This window comes from Rhipicephalus microplus, chromosome 9 (assembly GCF_043290135.1).
Source record: "Rhipicephalus microplus isolate Deutch F79 chromosome 9, USDA_Rmic, whole genome shotgun sequence".
Classification (NCBI taxonomy): domain Eukaryota; kingdom Metazoa; phylum Arthropoda; class Arachnida; order Ixodida; family Ixodidae; genus Rhipicephalus; species Rhipicephalus microplus.
Window position 1 is genome coordinate 50,227,971 of NC_134708.1, and position 23,186 is coordinate 50,251,156.

The 23,186-nt window shown below is 44.8% G+C and overlaps 2 long non-coding RNA genes across 2 annotated transcripts; one reads left to right on the forward strand and one right to left on the reverse strand.

Annotated features, from left to right (window-relative positions):
- Positions 1–232: 232 nt before the first annotated feature.
- On the reverse strand, positions 233–9,252 carry LOC142771764 (uncharacterized). The gene is made up of 2 exons (XR_012886128.1): positions 8,688–9,252; positions 233–900 (listed from the first exon to the last, which is right to left on the reverse strand). It is a non-coding gene; the product is annotated as an uncharacterized LOC142771764 (long non-coding RNA).
- Positions 9,253–9,639: 387 nt separating this feature from the next.
- Positions 9,640–20,039, forward strand: LOC142771765 (uncharacterized). The gene is made up of 2 exons (XR_012886129.1): positions 9,640–9,965; positions 19,882–20,039. It is a non-coding gene; the product is annotated as an uncharacterized LOC142771765 (long non-coding RNA).
- Positions 20,040–23,186: the final 3,147 nt, after the last annotated feature.

Below are 23,186 nucleotides of genomic sequence, written 5' to 3' on the forward strand. Positions count from 1 at the left end.
TTAGCAGGGTGGAAATACATCGTCTGGTAAAAAAAATTCAGCCAGCAAAATATTGAAAGGTAGCAAACATTGCTTCCAATAGTAGAATACAAATAATATAGAATGCATACGAAACATGAACTATATAAGAAATGGCAAAAAATGAAATACATATCTGAATGAGATCATGTTGGAGATTGGAAAGAAATTAGCAGATATTTGCAGTAAATGAAGACATTGAATATTCAGTAACTTGAGTGTTAGTCAAATTATTCTATTCAGTCAAAGTCTTAGGAAAAAAAGAATATTTGAAGCAATTTTTTTTTACTGAGAATGGAGTTATTGTGAGGTGAGGCTGCTTCACTTTTAAATGTAGTAGCTTAAAGATATGAAGTAAACAATATTGTTTTGCAATTAGTCATACAAATTATGCCTGTAGGTTTTTATTGTTTCAGTGGTATGTCATTTTTTTTTGCGTATGCAGGTGCATGATGTAAGGCTCGTCACACGAATCTGCTCAAAATAATTTAAAGACCCATTAGTCATGAGCAGCCAAACGCACATGCACTGCTTCATGCCTCTCTTGATGCCTGATGCTGAAGAATCGTTTTTGGCAAAAGCGGCATTGATACGGCCCATCATTCGCGTGCACTTGCAAGTGGCGCTTGAGGCCCTCTTTCTGCGCACATGCCATGGGACAAAGGTGGCAAGAGTAGGGCCTCTCGCCAGTGTGGATGCGGAGGTGTCTGTCGATGTCACTCTTCCGCCAGAACAGCTTCCCACAGTAGCCGCACTTGCGGGAACACCTGCCACTTCGTGGGCCCCCAGTCGTGGCTGTCGCGTCGTCATCCATCAGATGCCATGCCTCACTCCTGAAACGTTGAAAGGGTGGCTCCAGCTTGACGGGGACAACCGCAGAAACTGCGCATAAAAATAAAATGTTTTCAGCAAGATACTAGATTAGTCAACTGCCACTGAAACTTGATGAATTTTCACTTCTTCATTGTAATAATTTACTTAACCTTGGAGGGGCCCTGCAAAACTTTTTAAGCATGGTCAGAAAATGCTGCCAATCGGGAGTGAAGGATCCAAAGAACATGCGAGCCAAACATAACAGTGCGCCACATGTGGCCTGGAAGTTACACTTGGTTCTTGAAGTAGCTAGATATTGTTCCTCCTTCCTACAAATGATGTCATAACCCAAATTTACAGCCACTTGCTGATTTGAGCACCATAAGCTGCCGAGTTTCTGAAGTCACCACAAAATGCTGCCAAATGCCTGCACATGTGCTCGAAATCGCACTAAGAGTAAACTGCATATTCAGAAAAAAAAGAGAGAGAGAAAAAGTGCTCGAGGTCATAACGCGATGACGTAACTTATTTTCCCTCTGTCATCCCTCACTGCTTCGGTTCCAGCGCACTCATCAGGACAAGTCAAAAAGAAAAGCAATCACAGCATGCAACAAATCTCTGTGACTGTGCTCGTACTTGACAGATCCTAAAGATTTCTGTGGCAGTCGATTCATGCAGCAACTAACTCCTTTTATGAAACCATTGGATGGTTGCTTCAAACAGTGTTGCAAGGACCCTATAAGTGCCCCAATAGGGTATTATATATGTGACGTATGAAGCGATGGTTGGTAGAGGCAGAGAAGGAAGAAATGAGAGATGGAATAAACATGGAGTATGAGCCAGGCCACGTCTCCCATTCATCATAGCGTCACAAGAGTCGACAGGATGGAGACCTGCCTGCCCCTTCATCAGTCGCTCAGCATCGACGCAGTTCTACGCAAGACACCCTGACCACACATGGACAACCGTGCAAGCGCCTAGCATTACGCATCGACCAGCATCATGTCAGAAGCATCTACTGACCTTCCCGTCCCCAAGTACACCGGAGCAGCGGACGATGGACCCGTATAAGACTGGTTCGACCTGTTCGAGCTCCACGCTACCGCTGCATCATGGTCGGAACGGGAGATGATCATCAACTTTACTGACTACATCTCAGGTGAGGCATTCAAATTTTACCTCACCCACATCTTCGAGAACGATGAGTCTTGGAAAAAGATCAAAGAAGAAATGATCATTCGTTTCAAAGAATACGATGAAGACCTGTTCATACCTCATCAGCGGAAGGCTTTTCAACTGACCCTTCACAGTTACGCAAAGTCTTCCCGCAGTAAGCCTATTTTTCAAACGAGACCTCAAAGAAAATATACCACCATTGTACCATCATATGACTCTTCCGAAAAAATGTCACGCATTCGAACACCGACTGGTAACTTGCACGTCACAACAGACAAGGTAAAACCTCCGTATACCGAAAGGAATTTAGACCATTTCGGCAAAAGACTAAACCTAAAGCCGGCTTTCCCAAGAACAATGAAATCGGCATTTTCAACGTGTTCACTGCACCACAACACTTCACATTTTACTGAACCAGCCGAATTCCTTGATGCTTCGTGTCACACACAAGGCCCAGACGGTTTCGAGCGTGCGACTGAATTCACGCGTGACGAGCTAGTGAATCCTCACAATACCAGCCCCTACCCTGACGTTTCGGACCAGGGTCGTTCGACAGACATTGTCAGCCTAACTACGCTGCAAAAAGAAAAACATACGCCATCAGAACCACCTGAAGCCATGTCTGTTGCGCTCTCATCGTCAAGTGACAACACACATGTGAGTCAAAGCACTGCAGGAATTTCGAATCCACCAACGCCGGCGCATTGTCAACTGACAGAAGCATTTACAATCAAGGATGACTCACAACCATCTTGGGAGCGTTCTCATCAGCCTGTCACGCTGCTTTCATCGCAGGACAAGCCTAGCAGTACAGTGTCGACTACCAACAATCTACTTATCACATCACCATCTAAAGAAAAGCAGACTCATGTTCCTGAAAGAGGCCCATCTGACGAACTTTCACAAGAAGACGAACAATTTCAACAAAGGCAACTCCACGAACTCCAAGAACTGCAACGGCTACTCGAACAAGAACAACGATCAAGTGAAACCTCCTCACGAGTACACTTGTGGCTGAAAGATCATCAGAGACAACATCAATTAAAAAAGCAAAGACGAAGTCGATGCCTAAGCCATCTTCGCAGAAAGCAACGTCGACAAAGTTTTCTGCGCCAGTTCTCAACGCCGTGTCTACGATTCAACAAACTGAGAGAAGACCACAGAAAGCTACGAAAGAGACGTGCAGCTACCACGTGTACAATGAAGGAACAAAGGCATCATACCATCAGCTTCAGTTCTCGCACATGCAGGCTGCAAGCACTCGTTCTGTCTCAGCCACGACACAGAAAGCGGCGTCTACGACGGAGAACTCCGTGCCTACGACATCCGACTCTCAAATGCTACAAGTACTTCGACCCTTGTTCATTCATGACGAGAATCGCTGTGTCATCAGTAATTTCTACGTTCAAGGCGTGCTTCAGTTGGCCAGAACGCAACAGTCAACCTCGCCCACCAGAGTTGTCATAAAATTCATCGGACTGCTCCATCGGCCTTGAAGATTTCGTGAGATTGTGGAACTCCGTCTGGACGTGAAACTGTGAATTTGGGCATTGTTTTGTTCATTCACTTCTTTAGTTTGTTATAGTTTGTAACCAGTGCCATCTTTCGGGGGGAGGGGGAATCGTGTGACGTATGAAGCGATGGTTGGTAGAGGCAAAGAAGGAAGAAGTGAGAGATAGAATAAACATGGAGTATGAGCCAGGCCACGTCTCCCATTCATCATAGCGTCACATATAGAAGGGAGGAGGGTTAACGATATTGAAGTTACTACAACAGAGCGAATGCTTATGAGGAAGAACCAAGTGCATAACAAATACAACGCACATAAGAGAAAACAAGGTTTCAGCATTGATGTTCACCAAAACAAAAGGAGGTAAATCACAGAGATGGAAGAGAGCAAGTAATAACAATAACAACAAAAAAGGCCCAACAGACTGACAATTATAGGTGGCATTTAAACCCAAGTCAAAATGGTATATAGAATATAATTTGCGACATTATTTTAAACTATGCAACAACAGTGTTGTAAGAAAAGTATACCTTTTTTTAAACAAAAGGGCGTAGTTAAAAACTTTTCAAATCTTTCTGGATTACTCTCAAGGGCAACTGCTTCTGGAAGGCAAATAAAGTTTTTAGTGGCTGCAGGAAGAAATGACATGAATTAAATGATAGGGTCGAACAGTATTTCCTTCCTCCATGGGGGCGAACCATGAAGGCATTGAACACTGAGTTGAACAGGCAGCAAGGAGTTCAAAAACTGGGTATTCTCTGTTACAACAAAGGGGGTCCTCTAACCAGCTAAAATAAGAACTTGAGTGTGCCATTCTCATGACCACTCCCACTTTTAGGCAGCAGAACATCTAAAAGCTGAAAAATTCGAGCAGATATTACATTCAACACACATACAATGCAATAACACACTCAGCAACAGGTAACATTATAATTGGTAATTAAGCATTTATGCAAGGTATATTAACTGTGCATGTGACTTGGAACAAAACAGAAACAAATTTCAGGCTAAATGCACTGTTAGTACCATCGTGATAAAACAAAATGCAAACAGTGTGGCACCTACATGACGCACTGTTCACACTGCTCTTCAGGTACTTGCAACGTGGCTGGTAGTCTTAAGACACCACAACTGTTTGTGATACAATCAAGGATGTTTCTAGTGTCCTTATTACCACCAAGGTTAGTACATGATGAAAAAAAATGTGAGAACTGGAGCACAAAGCTGCTAAGCTGTTTTCATTTCTTTTCATCGTAATATAACAGTCAAAATAAGAAGTTATTTACATATAAGGGACTGGTAACCATGAAGAATGTGTAACGAGATGTTAGTTTAAATGAAAAAGATTATGAGTTATGATAGAACCAGCCATGCAATTCGCAGTTTAAATAGAAATCATAGTTTGAGCCAACATAAAATTTTAACAGTGGTATGTCATGAGCCTCAGCCCTGAGCATAGGAGGCATTCAAAGTATAGTAATATACTTAGCCTCCTGTTACTTAAGGCCACAACTCTGAGCTCTTAAAACTGCAGTCTTTACATCACATGCTCCATTGCATGTTTCCATGTGTATAATATGTGATCAACAAAGTTCATGCTGACAAAGCAGCACTGCCATGGCAACAACATTAATTTACACTCACTTCGTAGCAGCATGCTTGAGTGATTTCACTAGTGCATGAGTTTTCAAGTGAAAGTGCATGGAGTTCTGCTGTTTCCCTGTGCAATACAAATAGCTGTAGACTGATTCTGCCATTAACTGCTGCCAGCAATACGCCAAGAGCATTACTGGCATATTCTGCCGCTTCCCAACAATGTCAGTATGTAATTTCTGTCATGCCTACCTGTCACTGTTCCACAAATGTTTCCAGCATGACTTCACCTATACATAGTGCTAAAGATTCAGATGAAATGCTTAGCGTTTCTGACTTCACCATGTCATGATTAGAGACTCTAACAACTGAGCTTTGCACTAACAAAGCGAAAAAAAAAAGAAATGCAGGTGATATAAAAATTAGTTCTCTCTTCTAAGTAGTACTTCAAGTAATGGTACTTAAAGTATTCTATGCAAGTAACAATAGCACTGCACAACCAACAACATACAATGCATACACACACACATCTCAGTGACAGGTATTGGAGGGAGAATGTGAAAGTGTGAGAACCGTAATAAAAGCAATAGAAGTAGTCTCTTTTTTGGAGGTGGTATAAATGATCATTTTGTGTCTCTACGATCTTTCTGTTACCTTGCACGATTTTCCAGAACTCATTTACAGTATACATTCTCCATGTGTATTGAATTATGAACTAATTTGCCCTTGTGCTGCCAATTGATAGAATCCCGGTAGGCTAAATTGATCCCCCATGAAAAGGACTTGATGTCAGGTTCAACGCCCATGTAGGACAAATTTTCCTTCAACTAAGAGCCTTTCCTTTCAGAGAAATTCAAAGAAGTTTCCTAGTGGCTTACATAGCTGCAATAATTATAGTCATAAGGGACCAAGAAAGCATAGTACAAAACGTACAAAGTCACTGTGAAGCTTGCAAAAGAGTGCATTCTTACAACACATCACACTGACAGCATCAATAAAACCACATATTATGTGAATTTCAGTATGTGAAGCTGCAATGTGGCAGCTTGGGCTAGTTGGTATGGCATGACGATAGGTATAGAGCGAGAACGAAACGATGACACGGAGACGTGTCCTTCTTGTCTCTGTGTCGTCGCTTTGTTCTCACGCTATAACTATCGTGAAGCTGCAGTTGTAAAGCTGCACTGGTGGCATCAGCTAGCATCCTTCAAGTTTTGTAATTTTATTCTACAAACTTTTGTCGGATCCGTGGTGGTAATACAGCTCGGGGCGTTTCTTGTTCAACCGTCGTTGGCTGCACCTTTGTTTGCTGTGAATCTCCGTCCTCTGAATCTCTGTGTAAGGCAAAAAGGGGTCGCTTTAAACATTTACTGAAGCTATAGACCAGTGAAACACAAATAAATGACTCAGTGGGCAAGTGAACAGAGCTACAAGGTGCTACCACGACCAAGACACCTTCGTCGCCACTAAATGGACAGTCAGCATAAAAAATTTAGGTACCACACAAAACAAGATGATGAATATACCTGCCGCTTTGGCAGACAGCCTGGGATTTAGATTTATGGTGCATATTAAAATGCACTAACAACATGTACTGTATTTTTTTTAAATAACGCGCCCCTGCATACAACCCACGCCCACAACTTTAACGCTACAAGAAAAAAAAAGCATATAACCTCTGCTTATGACATGCACCCTCACTTTTTATAGGCCCTTTTTTTCGGTTTTCTCATGCGGGTTATATGCAAGAACACATGGTACATGTTAATAGGGCAAACGAACACTCCTTTAACTAAAAGTTGACAAATTTAATAATAATTAGAATATGCAGCATCTTTTGGCACAGCAGATATCAAGTCAAAAGGGTGATTTGATTGATTGATATGGGGGGTTTAACGTCCCAAAACCGCCATATGATTATGAGAGACGCCGTAGTGGAGGGCTCCAGAAATTTCGACTACCTAGGGTTCTTTAACGTGCATCCAAATCTGAGCATAGGGTCAAAGGGGTGTAAAGCATAGTGTTTTCAAAAGAATTCTGCAATTTTTAATAAGACAGGAATTCTTAAAGAGCAAGGATAGACAAAGCTGTCCATAGTCTACGTTTTGGTGTGCTGCTTCTGTGACACAGTCTTTCGACTGTCTTATATGCTCTAGAGCACTGGCTAAACACGCAATATTTGAACCTGCCTGCAGAACACAAAAATTTTCTGAATTGATTTCTGAAATGAGCCCAGGTGGGCGAATCAAATGGGTTCATCTGAAATATTCACTATTTAGGTCGTTCAACTGAGAGATTTTTGCATAGAATGTGTAGGAATACAGCTGGGGATTTTCTAAAAGTTGGTTATTGTAAAATAGTCATGTTCGTACAAGCGAGAGTTCACTGTATAACCTGTGCTTTCTGAGACTGCCAGGGCGACAACACACTGCTTTAGGGAGCTAAGCACCAATGACTCGGTGAATGAAACGAACACTCGTACTCAGCAATGATAGGTCTGGAGTGCCGGATGCACACCACACAGTCAAAGGACATATGGCTGAGGCATGAAATAACTTGCATCGCATAACCAACATTTATCACCTAATGCAGCATCTGGCAGACAAATGAAGGGCAACACTGCATGAGAAATTCTTCAAAGCCAAACGAAACAACGTTACCACATTTAACAATGTTGTTAACCTGCTGTACATGTTTGGGCGTTCGTGTGAATGCGACGCAGTAAAGCTCCGCTGAAAATGCCTCACACCTCTGTAAAAGATCGAAATGGCACCTCTAATGAACAAGCTGGTATGTAGAACGGTTACCCGTCTGTAGGGTAAATAAATGTCAGTGTTTCTAATAGCCAAGTAATATGATAAATAGTCGTGAATTGAGCAAGTCGAGTGAAACAGGTTCACTATGCCATTATGTAGCTAAAGAGTTCCTTTATCCAGTAGCAGCCACTTGCATTGGAACACAGACTCAGACCACTGTTTGCAGTCCCTTAAACCCGGAAATGCTTCAGTCAGGCTTAATTAGGACCGTTGGTTTATTTCCTGGTGTCTAACAAAGAATCGAGCCCCTTGAACAGTTCCCCTTCTTTTGTAATTTCCCAGATGGCGGTAGCGTGACGCAAGTCAGGTAGCAGGAGAAAAAACTGCAACGGAGGTCGACCGATTAGAGAGTCTGCCTTATATGCCGCAAGTATTGGATTTGATTCCCAGTGCCACAGAGTCTCCTACCAGCTTTTCTAATGGAGTAAAGCGTGGGATTAGGCTAGTCTCTAATGGACTTGGCACACGGTGTCTGCGGCGGCTCGTTTAAAGAGAAAGTGACCACTTCTGTGGCCCGCCGGGTTTCCTTGTATGGTCGCAGAAATAAGTGTATTTTCTGTACGCATACGACCACCACTACTTGCAGTCGGGTCCATGTTTTTTTTTTTTTTTAATACAAACAGCGCAGCAGCCACTGTCACGAACACTTCGTACACGCGCGGTAAAGGCACAGAACACCTGTAAAGGCCTGACCCCACGTACCCGTCACAGCCCGTGTTTTCTTTCTTTTCTTTTTTTTTGGCGCGACGCCGTGCCCCTACCTTATGGAGAGAGAGGACGCGCAGCGTTGCGTAACCACGCGCCTTCTCCCTTATTAGGAGAGGGGAGCGCCGACGTTCTGCAACGGGAGCAGCGTCAGCGAGTACATTTGTGACGAAGCACGTGTCGTCGCTTCTTTTGGTAGACTACGTGCAGACGTCGGTAAGGTTTCTGGCGATGACAGCAAAAAATTGATCGACATGCGGCTCCACGATCCTTTGGCGAAATGCTATGCAAGAGTAGCGTGGCTATGTGGATTTCAAATTGCATACGACGTCATTTTCCCTCGGTGCGACGTGCCGTTCGTAGAAACACGTTCGCTTTTTGAACGACCACGCCGGCCGCACAAGGGAGGCGCGCGCACGGTTCGTCCCTGCGGTTCCAGAGCGTTTGTTTCTCGAAGCCGTACACACATCTTCTATTTGGGCTGAGCAAAGCACCAACACGCTACGTGAGGCCAAGTGTAGTTTCCTCGCGCTGTTTAAAAATGTCTCCAAGCGTCGCGACAAACTTTTTGCACACAAGAACCCAACGACAACGACCTCAAACTTCCTTCCTCCGCGAACTCAAACATTGCTACTGCTGCGACAGCGATGGAGCTTTTGCGTGGCTTTTGGAGCACAGAATTCACCGACTTGGTCTGATTCTGGTCTTAGCCTTATGTGCCCCGATTCGCGATGGTACAAAATTCCCAGAAAAATGTGGTTACTCTCATGATGCTAATAAGCACTACGATTCGCACTAATTCTATATTCTCAGTTGAAACACGATGTAACAGGTGTGAACCTATAGGGTTATATTAAAAATTGGCGCGGAACACGGAGGAAAGAAAAGAATTTCACGTGGAGTGTATCAACACAACTTACTTACATAGTAAAGTGTTAGGAGGTCAAGTAACACCACTACGCGGAGAAAAAAAGCGTCAATCACGTTTTCAACGTACCACGTGACGCACGCCAGCATGGCCACCGGTGGTGTGCGCTCGCTTATCTTGTTTTCGAAGCTGTGCACGAGCAATTTTTCTTCTCGGCGTGTGTCGTTTCCCTCCATAGCGGTACGCCTTGTGGCATAGCGCATCACTTCGCAATGGTGTTCACATTATTCCCAGAGTTGTGTGTCCCTTCTCGTGCGAGCGTCAGAGAAGATCTTCAATGGAGAGCATCTCGCCGCTTCCACTTGATCTGCTGCTGCTGCGTGTGTGGTGGTGGTGTTTGTGCGTGAGTGTTTGTTTTGTGTGACACGCTGGACGTTCCTTTCGGTGCCTTGGGTGGCCGCCTTCGGTAAGCGTGCATGATGTTTACACATCTCTTCGCTAAAGAGCAGCCGCCTCCTAAATGCTTTGTTCTCGAATATCGGTGCGGCTGGCGCCCTCCAAGGCGAGTGTGTGTTTTCGGGACGTGGCAGTAAAAGTAAAATAATGGCAGCGAAAAGAAAGTAAAGTAAGCGGTTAGAAAATGAGTGCGGGGAACCATGATCTTCACTGCTATCCTGCTTATCGCAGTATGTGCTTGCGTTGGCGACGAGGGTCTGATAACAGGAGCCGCTGCTGCCTCCGCACGTCACCGATATGGTCGTGGGAGCAAGTTCAAAGCGGTACTCGCGTCCTAGGCACCAATGTCATGGTCTTATACACTGTCGACGTAGTGTTTTATAGTCCTGTACGGGCATTGAGGTCTTAAAATGCGTCCGTTCGAGTAAACGAACACCGTACAGTGCATGCACAATTTTTAAAAAGCACGCGCATTGCAAACGTCTAGTGCTACACGGAAGACTCGCGTCCGAAGTGTTTTATCAGTCCCATAGATACGCGTGAATGTTACCGAAGTGCGACTTGTTAGTTCGCAGAATGTTATTTCTCTAAAATATTTGGTCATCGGTGTAGCGCCAGTCTAGATGTAGTTCGCCAATGTGGTGTAATCCTAAATCCCGCGCCTAATGCAGTTTCACTATTGCGAAAGCTGAAGTGCGTAGCGCGGACAGCCCAGAGGTTTCCTTGACAATCGTGCGCTTGCAGAGGTGGTGGCGCCCTCTGTTGCGCGGCGCGGGTACCACTCAGATGTTTCAGAAGTGTTTTTCGCGATATTAGGCTAACCTGCTACGAAAATTTCTGTAGTCTCTAATGTTTTTAATCTTGCATGCTTATTTTGCACTGGTTTCGGGCAATGTCTGTCTTGTGTCACTATGTGTCATTACACAGTGCATGGACAAGCCAGGCCTCTAAAGTCATTGAGGAAGAGAAAAGAAAGACGGGAGCATTGCATCACACGAGTTGAAGCCCATCATGTCGGCCCAACTCGTGACAAAAGCGTCGGAGCGTGCGATAGGCTTTAGTACTCTCGGTGATGTTCGCCTTTTGAACTTGCTGCGTGGGTGGGCCGGTCCGTGCCGAACAAGTGCGTTTCAGATAAAAGCTACTGGGCGCCACACAATCTGCTGTCTCTGCAAGTCTCGTTGCTTGCGTAATCTTGATGCAAAAAATCACGTGTTGGTCCAACTCTGCTGGCTTCAAAATTGGTTGGCTTGCAAAGGCTGGCAACATGCTCCCTCCTTTCTTGTTCTTCCTCCATGCCTGAAGTTCTATGCATTTAAGGGGGGGCGCGGCAAGTAAAGTGCCGATTTTGGTCAAAATATGCGATTTTCTGATTTATTTTTTTTCGTAATCTTCAGACCTTCAACTTCCTTGTTCTAAAATATTACAGCGAAACGTGCGCTACAAATCCCGCAAATAGTGGTTTTGCCGAGGCTAGTCGTCGAAAAGTGCGAAAAAAAAGCCCCTCAAACGGTGTTGTTCACGCCGCACAAACGCGCCAAGTTGTTGACTGTGGGCCGCCATTTTGGTAGCTTTGGAAAGAGGAGAAAGCCGGCTTCCCGATGGTCGCGGTCTCGTATTTCGCCGAGTGAAAATAAAAGCGCGAGGAGCAAGTAAAAAAACGAAAACGAAGAACGGCAATTGGCTGCGCGGGTCACGTGGTAGCAGGCGCGACCTCTTACTGGTCAAAGCTGCGCCGCGCACCTTGGCAACCTTGGAAGCGCGAGCGCATCTGCGGCCGCCGTGTCGAGAATCATCCGGCGTGCGCTTCGTTTTTTGCCAGTTTGCTGTTTTTGTGATAGTTCGCGTGCTTTTTTTACCAAGCTTTGTTTACATCGGTGGTCTCTTCTGAGTGCTTGCTCATACTGCGGTGCTATGTTGCCGCAAAAAAAGTTCCGGAGCGTCCACAAGTACGGCAAGCGTCGGAAAGCTTGGAACAAAGGGCAGACGACTGCGGCTGCCGTCCCAGTCGCAGTTCCGGACGGAGCATGCTCTTCAAGCGTCACGGAGCCTCTACTCAGACCCTTCGCTGATTGTTGTGAGGCCGAGAGTGTGGAAGGTGCCACATCGTCGTATGTCAGACCGCCGGATGCCGTCGACCGTGATGGACGCTCTCGCGAACCCGATTGCGGTGGCACCGCGTCGGCAGCCGTTGCAACTCCGGGCGTGCGCGCGTCGAACATTCTATCGCGAGTTTCGGCCCAGATTCCGAGCAGTGAAGAAATCGCGCAGCGGGCGCAGACAAGGCGGGATGTTTTGGATGCCGTAGCATCGAAGTCCGCTTCAAAGCGGAAGCTCGAGCTTCTGAACGAAGGCTGCGACGAAAATGACGGCGGTAAGGACTCCACATTCTTCATTGTAAATAAGAAGATGCTGAACGGTCTGCTTTCGTCAGTAAAGTGCAACAAGTGCGACGAAGGGTCGATACGCCTCGAGACTACGCACTGCCTTGGACTCGCGGCGAGGATGGAACTTTTTTGTGACAATTGTGGCTTAGTGAACAGTGCGTGGTCGTCCCCGAGGTGCTCCGGGCAACAAAAAACGAACCCCTTTGAGGTAAACGTGCGTGCTTTGAGGGCTGTGCAGTCAGTTGGCAGAAAACAATCTGCCATTAATGACATTTTTTCTGCGATGGACATCTCGCATCGAGCACTGCACCACAAGTCCTACCAGAGACTGCAAAGGAAGTACAGCCACCCTGCCACCACATCAGCTGCCACCCGCATTGAAGCAGAAAGTGCACAGAAGGTGCATGACATTTACAAGGACCTAGGAGGAGTGCCAGGCAACATTGATGTCATTTACGACGGCACGTGGATGACGAGGGGGCACAGAAGTCATATTGGCGTGGGCTGTGTTATCGAGCTGTACACAGGCTTGGTCTTGGACCACTGTGTCCTGTCCAACTACTGCCAAGGCTGTGCTGTTGGCCCCAAGCCTGGTGACGACAACTATGAGGAGTGGCTTGAGAAACACAAGCCACAGTGCCAAAAGAACACCGATGCTAATGCAGGCCAAATGCAAGTAGAAGCAGCTAGGATCATGTTTGAAAGATCGTTTACCAAGTACAAGCTTCGATACATCAATGTGCTCTGCGACGGTGACAGCCGTACGTACCTTGCCCTCACGCAAGACAAGGTGTATGGCTACATGGTGATTAAGAAACAGGAGTGTGTGAACCATGTGAAAAAAAGAATGGGCACTTCCTTGCGCAACCTTCTTGATGAGCACAAATCCAAAGGCCGAGGACTGAGCATGGGTGGCAAAGGCCGGCTGACGCAGGGCCTGATAAAGAAGTTGACGAATTATTATGGCTGGGCCATTAAGAGCCACCCCAACGATGTTCCTGGCATGGAGAGGGCCATCATGGCCACTTATTACCATGTAACATCCACAGATCAGGATCCACACCACGACCTGTGCCCAAGTGGGACTGACTCCTGGTGCCCGCACAATCAGGCATTGGCCAAGGGAGAGCCGCTGCCGCCTCACAAACATAAACTGCCCCCTCACGTGCGAGTGGCACTGCTGCCAATCTACAAGCGCCTCTCGAACAAAGAGCTCCTTGAAAGGTGTGCGCAGGGAAAAACCCAGAACGCTGTGGAGAGTATGAACAGCCTCATTTGGTCACTCCAGTCCAAGAGCCAGTTCGCCTCCCTTCGAAGTGTGGAAAGTGCAGTTGCAGATGCAGTCTGCCGTTTCAATGGTGGCTGCAAGAGTGCGCTGCAAGAGATCACTGCTCAACTGGGCTTCAATCCAGGAGACTGCTCTTTGCGGCGAGCAGCCGAAAAGGATGCCAAAAGGGTAAAGAGGGCTCAAAAGGCGCATTGTTCCACGACAAAGAAGCGCAAAACTGGGTTGCGCTCTACAGAGGCCAAGGCCACAGCATCTCAGGATTACTGCCCAGGAGGATTCTGAGTGTTTTAGGCATGTTGTGAACTTCCAAACAAGAGTGAACTTTCAAAGTCAGTTTTCTCAACTCTTGATTTTCGCCTATGTGCCTTCGCTAGAACATCTGTCATTTTCTAACAAAGACTGATAGAGTCGTTCCGTTTTTTGCACTAGGCTCAGGAGGCCTTTAGCAGTGCAATAAAGCTTTATCTCTCTTCATACTCGTCATTTAAAATTTTTAGAACACATTTTATAATTACTGCGATGTGTGCGCAAAATAACATCCATGTTTTGGAAATTTTATTTATGGTTACAAGAACTAGAAAAATCAACTAATAGCTTCTTTGCACAAGTTGATGCTTTGGGAACATAATAATATGAAAAAATAATTTCATTTAGCAATAATTATCTCTTTAAGTGTAAAGAGCATTAATTAGTATAATTATGCTTGTAACTCAAAAAGTACAAGAGGTATTTGAAAACGGTTTTCATATTTGGAATCCTCACAATCATCCACATACACACACCAAATTTCATCACAAACAGTACATTAATAAAGAAATTAGTTTTACTTGCCACGTCCCCCCTTAAAAGGAAGTGCACACAGCTGGCTGTTTCGACGCAATATGAGAACCTTGGCAAGTGCACCCATCAAGGCTGTTGTTGGCTGTCCTATCACTTGTGTTCCACATCTTGGCACCAGGCAGAAATGTGGGTTTTCAAAAATACAGACAGAATAAGTTTCTCTTCGTTTCAAGCTACCAAAGTAGTGGCTAAGGCACTCAGCTCCTGACTCGCAGGTCACAGGATCGAACACGGACCGCGGTGACTGCATTTTCAGTGGAGGCAAAAATGCTTGAGGCCCTTGTGCTTAAATTTAGGTGCAGGTTAGAGGCCAGCTCCAGCGATTTTTGTCGGTTAGTGGATCTCAATGAAATTCACTGGGTACATTCATTTGCACAATTTGCACCATTCATGCCAAATTGCAATCTTGAGAGCTTCGCAGATTCTTTTCAAATGAATTTTATAGCTCGCCTCGAAACGCTCACCCCGCTTGCCAGAATTAATGACAACATTGTGTGTGTGACGTTTGAGTTTTGCCTGGTGCAGAACGGATGTGCCACTGCAGCGTCTGCTTGTCTGCTACGGATTGTGTGGGTTTGGCCAGCGCTTCCTTGGTTGAGCAAGCGATTTCCACTTCCGTGTTGGTGGGTGTGCGATAGGTGCCAAGTGGTATTGTATTGTGAGCCACACACGATTCGCCATATATTCATCATAACAGCGTAAGCGTTTTAGCCGATCGCTGCGGACGGTGTGGACAGGTAGTGCCATCTGGCGGGCATTATGTGCAATCAGGCCGGTTCCGGTGACGTCAGGCAAAATGTCACACGTAAAAGCGCACTCGGTTGGGTTTCCGTATTGCGGGTTTTTGGTAATTAAATATTATTTTTGAACTTTTTGAGCTTTTCAGTTATCGGGCATGTGAGGAGAGTGTCTAAAGAACATAAAAGCACCATTATCCTGACACGGCAAAAAAATTGCCGGAGTTGACCTTTAAGGAATCCCAGGTAGTCGAAATTTTCGGAGCCCTCCACTATGCGTCTCTCATAATCATATAGTGGTTTTGGAATGTCAAACCCCAACAACTACCAATTCGTCTCCGTTTTAATGTGCAGGTATTATGGTAGGAGGTCCCGTAATTTGAGACAGAATTGGGATTTCCTTGGGAACAGGTTTTCACAGTTGACTTGAGTGCACGTCAAGAGCTTGCCATGTTCTGTCATTTGTTTTCAGCACAACATAACCAAGTGGTGACATTGGGATGCCATCATCATCTGCCTTCATTAGGTGTTGTGTACTCTTAGCATGTTCAAAGTACTTTGGCAGAAGCCCGAATGGTTATGTAAGTGGACAGTATTCATTGAAGCTCATCATGTCTATGCGACAAGCCTTACATCCCTTTTTTTACTCTTTATCAGTGCATTCAAAGTGGTGACATTGTATGTTTAGACTTGATTGAGAAATTAAAATTATGCCATGTTTGGTGATATTGCAAGCCGTGCTTGTTGCTTAGTGGATATATGCACTGTCAGCCACAAAAGTTTGCAGGATCTGCAGCGCGTGGCGGAACGACAAAAAACTGCATTGCCACATAACCTACCATGGCTTGGTGGGTGTTGAGGATATCGGCTGTGGCCTCCGCACTAAGATCTGGCAACGGCACGTTGTCTAAGCGCCATTGATAGCCGCAGAGGCCGATCAAGAGTTCCCTTAGTGCAGAAGGAAACAGTGCTTGTGCTACTACAGAGGTTCTGTTTAGTTAGGCTATTTAATGATTCCAAAATTTGTGTGTTAAGCTGTTATCTACGTATATTAAATAATAGCAGAAATACTCAAAGTTTGCAATTTTTTTAAAACTAACTGGTACTCTCGCTGAGCAATATTAACGTTGATGTGGTTTTAAGGAAATTGTATACTATGGAGAAGTGCTACTTGAAAAAAAAAAAAAAAAAGTTCCTTTATTTGTAGCCTACAGCAATACAATTTGTGCTGGATATATACACTTTTATGCTGACTTCAAGTATGCAATCAGTTTTATAGTAAGGTACATAGTTTTCGCTTTATACCATGATAATGCGTAAAGTTTTTTTTTTGGATAAACTTTTTCTGCCACTAAACTTTTATGGTTCTAAACCATTCCTCCATAGTAACTAAATAGCTAACAAGAAAGTGCCTATGAAATATTTTAATGGACAAGAAAAATTCTTGTGTGAGAAGCCCTGAATGTTTAGCCCATACTAATCGTATACTGTAGGTTCGTAGTAAATATACAAGCGATATCAAGTTTTAAGAAAGATACTTGCACCCTTTACATGTTGTAGAAAATGTGGACAATATCTCATCATGATCTGGCTATCATAAGTACCAAAAACATATCTCCGTCCTCAAGAAGTTGCCCTAAAATGGATCTTGAGAAAAACCCATTTAAAAGGTACAAGTGAAAGCTCATCTATGTGACAAAAATGTTTTTTAAATGATTTCTTCCATCATGAGAGCTTGGGAATCATGGCTATTTTGAGCATCTGGCTTTGGCGAACTGCTCATGCGAAATGCAATGGCAAGCAGCCAGGCGACAATTTCCAGCGGACTCTATACATTGAGCCTTGTTCTCTTTAAAAGCTATGTTAACCTGCTTGGATTTTAATTACTATATTCAATTTTTTTGTATTGAAAGTAGGGAAACAAAACTTGTGAAAGGAAATAAAAACAATGTAATATAGGAAACAAAATCGTTTCACTTTTATCTACCATTGAAAAAATTGTGTTTAGTTGTGAAATGTGCTTCAAACTCGAAACGCACTGTGCATTTGTTTCTCTTGCTACTTGACCACCAAGTACACCGTCACTTTCGCAGCTGACTCTTGTCACGGGACGCAGCAAGGTGTGAAGTGTCAGTGACTCATGAATTCTCAAAAGTCTTGTCACCTTGATGGGAGAATTACAAGTAATGAATGCAGTTTAGAATGTGAGTTTGCTTGGGGAGGGGGGGGGGAGAGAAATGGCAAGAAATAGTCCTGCAGGGCAGTGGCTTATGGTGCCATTGGCACATTGTGCTACAAGATTGTTGTCTGTGCAACTAGTGTACACACATTGAGAAAAAAATAATGCACATTGTCTACACCTTTTTTTGTGTGTGTTTTTCTTGGTGTCAACTTCTTTTAACTAGTAGTAAGCAAAGAATAAGGTGAGGATGCTTAAGAATATGGAGACTGTAATTTGAAGCACGAATTATAGTGCACCTAAACAGTTTAGTAGGCTCACCAAGCCGAGCCACACCTTTTTGCGGCACCAGCACTTGCCACCAGGCGATGCAATGTGCTTGTTTTGGTGACCGTCAAAAGCATTTAAAAATATGAATTCTATTCGAATCGCAAAAATAAGGTTTGATTCTGTCACTATAGTTTACAGTCTTTCCACTTCCATGAGCGTCTTGTGGCATGTTCTGGATTGTTGTCAGTACCTTTATGTCCATCAGGTTTGTTAATACTCATGGGAATTCTTAGCATGTTAGTGACATCAAAGAGTGTTTGTCCAGACGCAATAATTGCACCAGCTCGCATTTGTGAAAACCTCTATAAACTTTTGAAACGCTGATGACTAGGAAAAATAACCTACTGTTCAGAAAACAGGCATCAAAGCACCTCCTGTACAACTGTCTGAGTGCAGAAGACAGTCGTGCACAGACCCTGTGTCTTTTGCTCTTGGCTACAGTTACTTGCCTTTAAAATGGTGGAGGCATCAAATTTGGAGGCCATAACAAGCCTCTTGTGGGTTCCCTCTGCACACAGCGACACTCCACACGAATGGACGGACATAGCAAACATTCAGAATGTATTTTAATTCACTTTCAAAGTGTATCTGAACGTCTAACACTGATGTAGCTCAATAGAAAGGGCAGCAGAATTTGTAATGACGTCATACTAGATCTGTAGTGAGGCGAGTGACCTCTGAACTTCCGCTAGCCACCCTACCTCCACCACGTACATACCGGCATAGCATCGTCGCTGCTGCAACTAGCCATAATAGCTGTCGGCACATTTTGTTTTGCTGGTGCTTGTTTGGCACGTGCGCGCGACAGCAGATGACACTGCTAGACGTGCATCACAGCTTTGTGTAGTCACATGATCAAGCCGCCTACACTTCTATGTCACTGCCCAACTCGGTGCCCAGAAATTGAAACTGAAAATCGTCCGCATATATAGGGCGGTATTAAATTATTTAGCTAGAATTAATGAATCTTAGGGTATGTATCATGCTTTGTGGAGTTATAAAAAATGCCTGCAGCAAAGAACGCGCAAACCATAAATATAGTGGCACCACCCCTCTAAAGGGCCAGTAAGCAGGCTCAGACTTTTTTTTACACCCCCTATACAAGCTCGGCAATTCATAGATTAGGCCGTAGCGATCATGTTTTCTGAATATTACAGCATTGTGTGCTGCGCAAAGCCTCTATTTCGAAAAACGATGCTCGTGCATCTTTCCTACGGCTGACCGACCGACCCCCTTGCACGCGCAGTGACATCAACTCGGCGATCGCTGACGTGACGTAGCACGCAGCTCGCTGATCGGTCTAAATCAGGTGTGAAAAAACAGTAGTGGAGTCGACGTCAGTTCCTGTTCCCACCCACAGCTGCGAAACTGCTCCTTGTTTCTTGGCACAGCGGTTGAAGGACCAGCCTCACAGTTGTTGCGTGCACATGTACACTCCTTGCTCAACTACAGCGCCTGTGTGCACTTACGAACGTACTTCGCCCTTGACATGAGCAACACAGTTTAAAAGCGTTGCTTTGTCGTTGGCTGCAAATTGAGCGACTGGGCAGCGGAGAAGCATCGGCACCGGGTGCCTCATGATGGGGGCCCTGTGCGCTGCATGGCTGAAGCGAACCGGCCATCAAGAGACTTACGTTGGGGACCTGATTGTTTGTGGTCGACACTTCGCACCTGACACGTACACGGTTGACCCGCGGCTGGTGCGGCAAACGGTAAACAAACAACCACGCTTCGCAGCAAGCGGAAGTGCGTTGCGACTGATTGAGTTTGCTGATGACGTCAATCACTGATGTGGTGTCACGTTGCCGAAGTGGGCGGAGTCACGACGATGGGCTACGCCTTTCCCTTCATGGAAGGAAGAAGGGTGGCGAGGCCGCGTGAAAATTTCAAACCAGCTTAGACCGATGTTCTAACCCATGTAACTTCCTTAATATAGCACATATTCGCAAAATTCTTGCGGCAGCATGTTCGCAAAAAAAAACTGCACATATATCTCTTTTTAAAATTGTTGGACATCAAAGCTGTTTACTGGCCCTTTAAGGCAGAAGTGATGCCTGGACAAATGCCTGAAATGTAGGCTATCTTGTTTCACTGTGTTTATTTTGACAGTTGGCATTGTTGAAATTGATCGCTGTTACTAAGCTTTTCTTTCTTTCTTGTTACAGTGGAAGTATCAAGTGTGCCTACATCAGAAGAGCCATTGAACTCTGTAGAAAGTCTGGTCATTAAGATTAGTTGCGATTGCTGTACAGTCTTGCTTGCTTCAAAAGATTGCGTGTGTCCCGAGAATGTCATTTTTGTGTCTGTTTAACAGTTTTTTACATTTATGCTAGACCTGTGACCTGGTTTCACTCTGCTCAAAATTAATCCAGAGGTAAATGTGCCTCAACCATGTATACTGTGAAATCCTGAGCAAGCACCCCTCTTTTCTTTGCGGGATTCCAAGTATATGGCTTATTCTCCCCTCCCGCCATTTTCACTGTTTTCATTCACTTGCCGATGGCCAATGAAAATAGTAAATTAATGTGTATTCAATAAAGCATATGAAAAGGAGCACTTGTGTGCATTCTTTATTTTTAGCGATTCATCTGCCGCTACCTTATAATGGCTATCCATGACCGAGCAAGGGCCCCCCTCTCCAAGTCTTGTCACGTTACCTTTCCCCGCAGGGAATGCACTTGCTCGGGATTTTACAGTAGTGGTTTTGAAATGTAAAACCTCAAAGCTTAATTAATCACCCTTGCATAGCTTGGTAGATGGAGCGATGTTAAGTAAAGTGAGGCGTGAAACCAGCTTTTCAGCTTCAGCTTTTATTTTATTGTTGAAACAAAAATGAACCCAATGCCAGCAGTGCAGTTTGTTCATGTACCTGTGGCCTTAATAGGGGCTCATGTCGCTTGCCCAAATTATAAAGCACTGTGTCTTGCTCTTTTACGAGAGCTGTTTCTATTTGAAATGTGTTCTGTTTCTTTCTGATATAGGTCATATGAGCATTAAAACATTGATATATATATATGTTTAAAATTTTAGATAGTCCAGAGTGAAATGGTACTTAGGGTAGTCGTGTCCATGGTTGTTTGTCTGGTTTGCAAAGTGCTATGACCATTTTTTTGTTCCTGCTACTGTTGTATTGTTGGCAATTGGCCAACTGTCATTGACATTGCTGAAAAGAGTGGTTGGTTTTCTTTTTTTTTTCTCAAGTCGGGAATCATGCTTATATTGCAATGTGCAATTACAAAAATGCTTCTTCTGTAAAGTTTCTTTTTTTTGTGCTCATGTATTTTACTCAATTTTTCGTGCTCGTGTATTTTACTTTGTTGGTACTTTCTTGACATCTGTTGGTATTCTGTTGACATCTGTTGGTACTTTCCTGACCTCTGTTGGCCTGACAGGCCTCCGTGTTTAAACGAAAGCGAAGCGGCAGGTGTGGCTTGAGACAGCTGTCGGCCCTGACTCTCCAGGCTAAGCGCGGTGTGCTCCAATTGATGTTCTTAAATTCAGCTTGTGTTATAACTCCAGCAGTGTGGACCTGCTTGCAAAAGCAGTGTCCTAGAGGCTAGCATTGAAGCCTGTGATCCGTGGGATTCCGAGCAAGCACTTTGCCTCAACAAGTCTAAACTCCTGACACAGTGGAGGGTATTTTGCAGAGTGGCGCCAGAATTCTAGACGATGGGGGTAAAGCCTTCCCACCAGAAAAAGCTTGAGTGCAAGTAAACCTCTCCAGAAGTCATCTAATTGTCATTCATGGCACAGCACATTACAGTGATGACTGTAAAAGGCAAGAAACACCAAGGCATTGCAATTGGGCCATGAAAAAAGTGGTATGTAATTACCTCTGATCCTGAAGGCTGCAGACTGGTTACACCTTAGGGGCCATCTTCTAATTGCAAATGCACATCTCAAAGGCTATGCTTTTGCTTGTAGGTGTCGTGCACCAAGTTCAAAGCATTACCATTATGTGCCAGACAAAAATAACATTTTCACGACAAATTGCAGGCTCAAATGCTTAGAGATCGGGCTTCTAAGCAGGATTGGAAGGGATTTGAGCAGGCCAGTATAGCCTGAACCTGGTATGCTGTCAGAGAGTGAAACAAGGGGGGGGGGGGGGGGCTTCCTAGAATGGCAAGCAAATTTTATATAGGCACTGAAATGGGAGAGTGCACTTGCTCGGAATTTTATGATAGTCTCCTCTACTTTAGTTTCTGTTCTGTGAAATGAAATAAATTCTTCTCTTCTGTTTGTAGACAGATTGATAACCTGCCCCAACCATATAATCAGTTCCACCTTCCATTGTGCCTAAATCTGATAACCGGCTCAGAAGTGACTCAACCCATCCCTGTCAAGTTTGTGTAGGTGCCTTGCAGTACACTGAGCTGCTGCCTGTTTGGCATGATTCTTTCTCTCCCGCAGAAGTCATGAGCCGAGTGGAAATGGCTCGTGCCGCCGCCGTTGCCGTGGCATCGTGCCCAGACGCCCGCGACTGCCCCATGTGCCAATACGTGGCCACGACGCGTTCGTCACTCATCATCCACATGCGCAAGCACACCGGGGAGCGGCCCTACCGCTGCCACCTGTGCCCGGCCGCGTTCGCCAAGAGCAGCGACCGTAGCCGCCATTTCCGCACCCATCAACTTCACAAACCCTTCCACTGCGGCAGCTGCGGCAAGTCGTTTGCGCAGAGGGTGACGCTGCTCTCGCACAGGTGCCTGCACACTGCTGCCACAGGCTTTAAGTGTCAGTGCCAGAAGTGCCTGCAACTGTTTGCCAATGCCGCCTGTCTGAAGGAGCATGCTCGCGAGTGTGGAAGCGATGCGGCGGGGCAACTAGACTAGACACCTGGGTAGGCGCTGCACATGAGGAGCTTATGTGAATTGTTGTGCATGCTTGTGTAGTCAGAACCAGGTGCTGCGACAAGCACTTCCAACTCGGAATCAGAATTTACTGACTGTCCAGTGATGTTGCAGGTATTTTGTATACAGGAAGATAAGCCATAAAAAAAGTGGTACATGGGCATTACTAAAGCTTGAATGAGTTCTAAAATAATGAGACGAATGAAGTGAAGCATAATACAAATGCTGTCTAGTTTGTGAATGTAACACTGTATTTTACTGGTTCCACTATGTCAAAGTGCAGGGGGTCAGACAACTGAATGTGATTGAGTGATAGCATACTTGTTGCTGCTTCTTCACTTGTTCTTTCAAAAGTACTGTTAAACGTGTTGCTATGGTATCAAGGAACCGAGAAACAGTTGATACAATAAATGAGTTCAGTACTTTTCTTCTTCATTCAAGCTATACAGTACTATACTGCATGCCTGTTTGTATTCTACTGTTAATATGTGTTATATTGTGTGCATATACTGCCTTAAGCTGGTAGTCTCATTGTTAAAACGAGAAAGAAGTGGTATGAACTGGTCGATACTAATCAGTTCATATTAATGTTATACAGACGGAAAATGATGCGTATAACT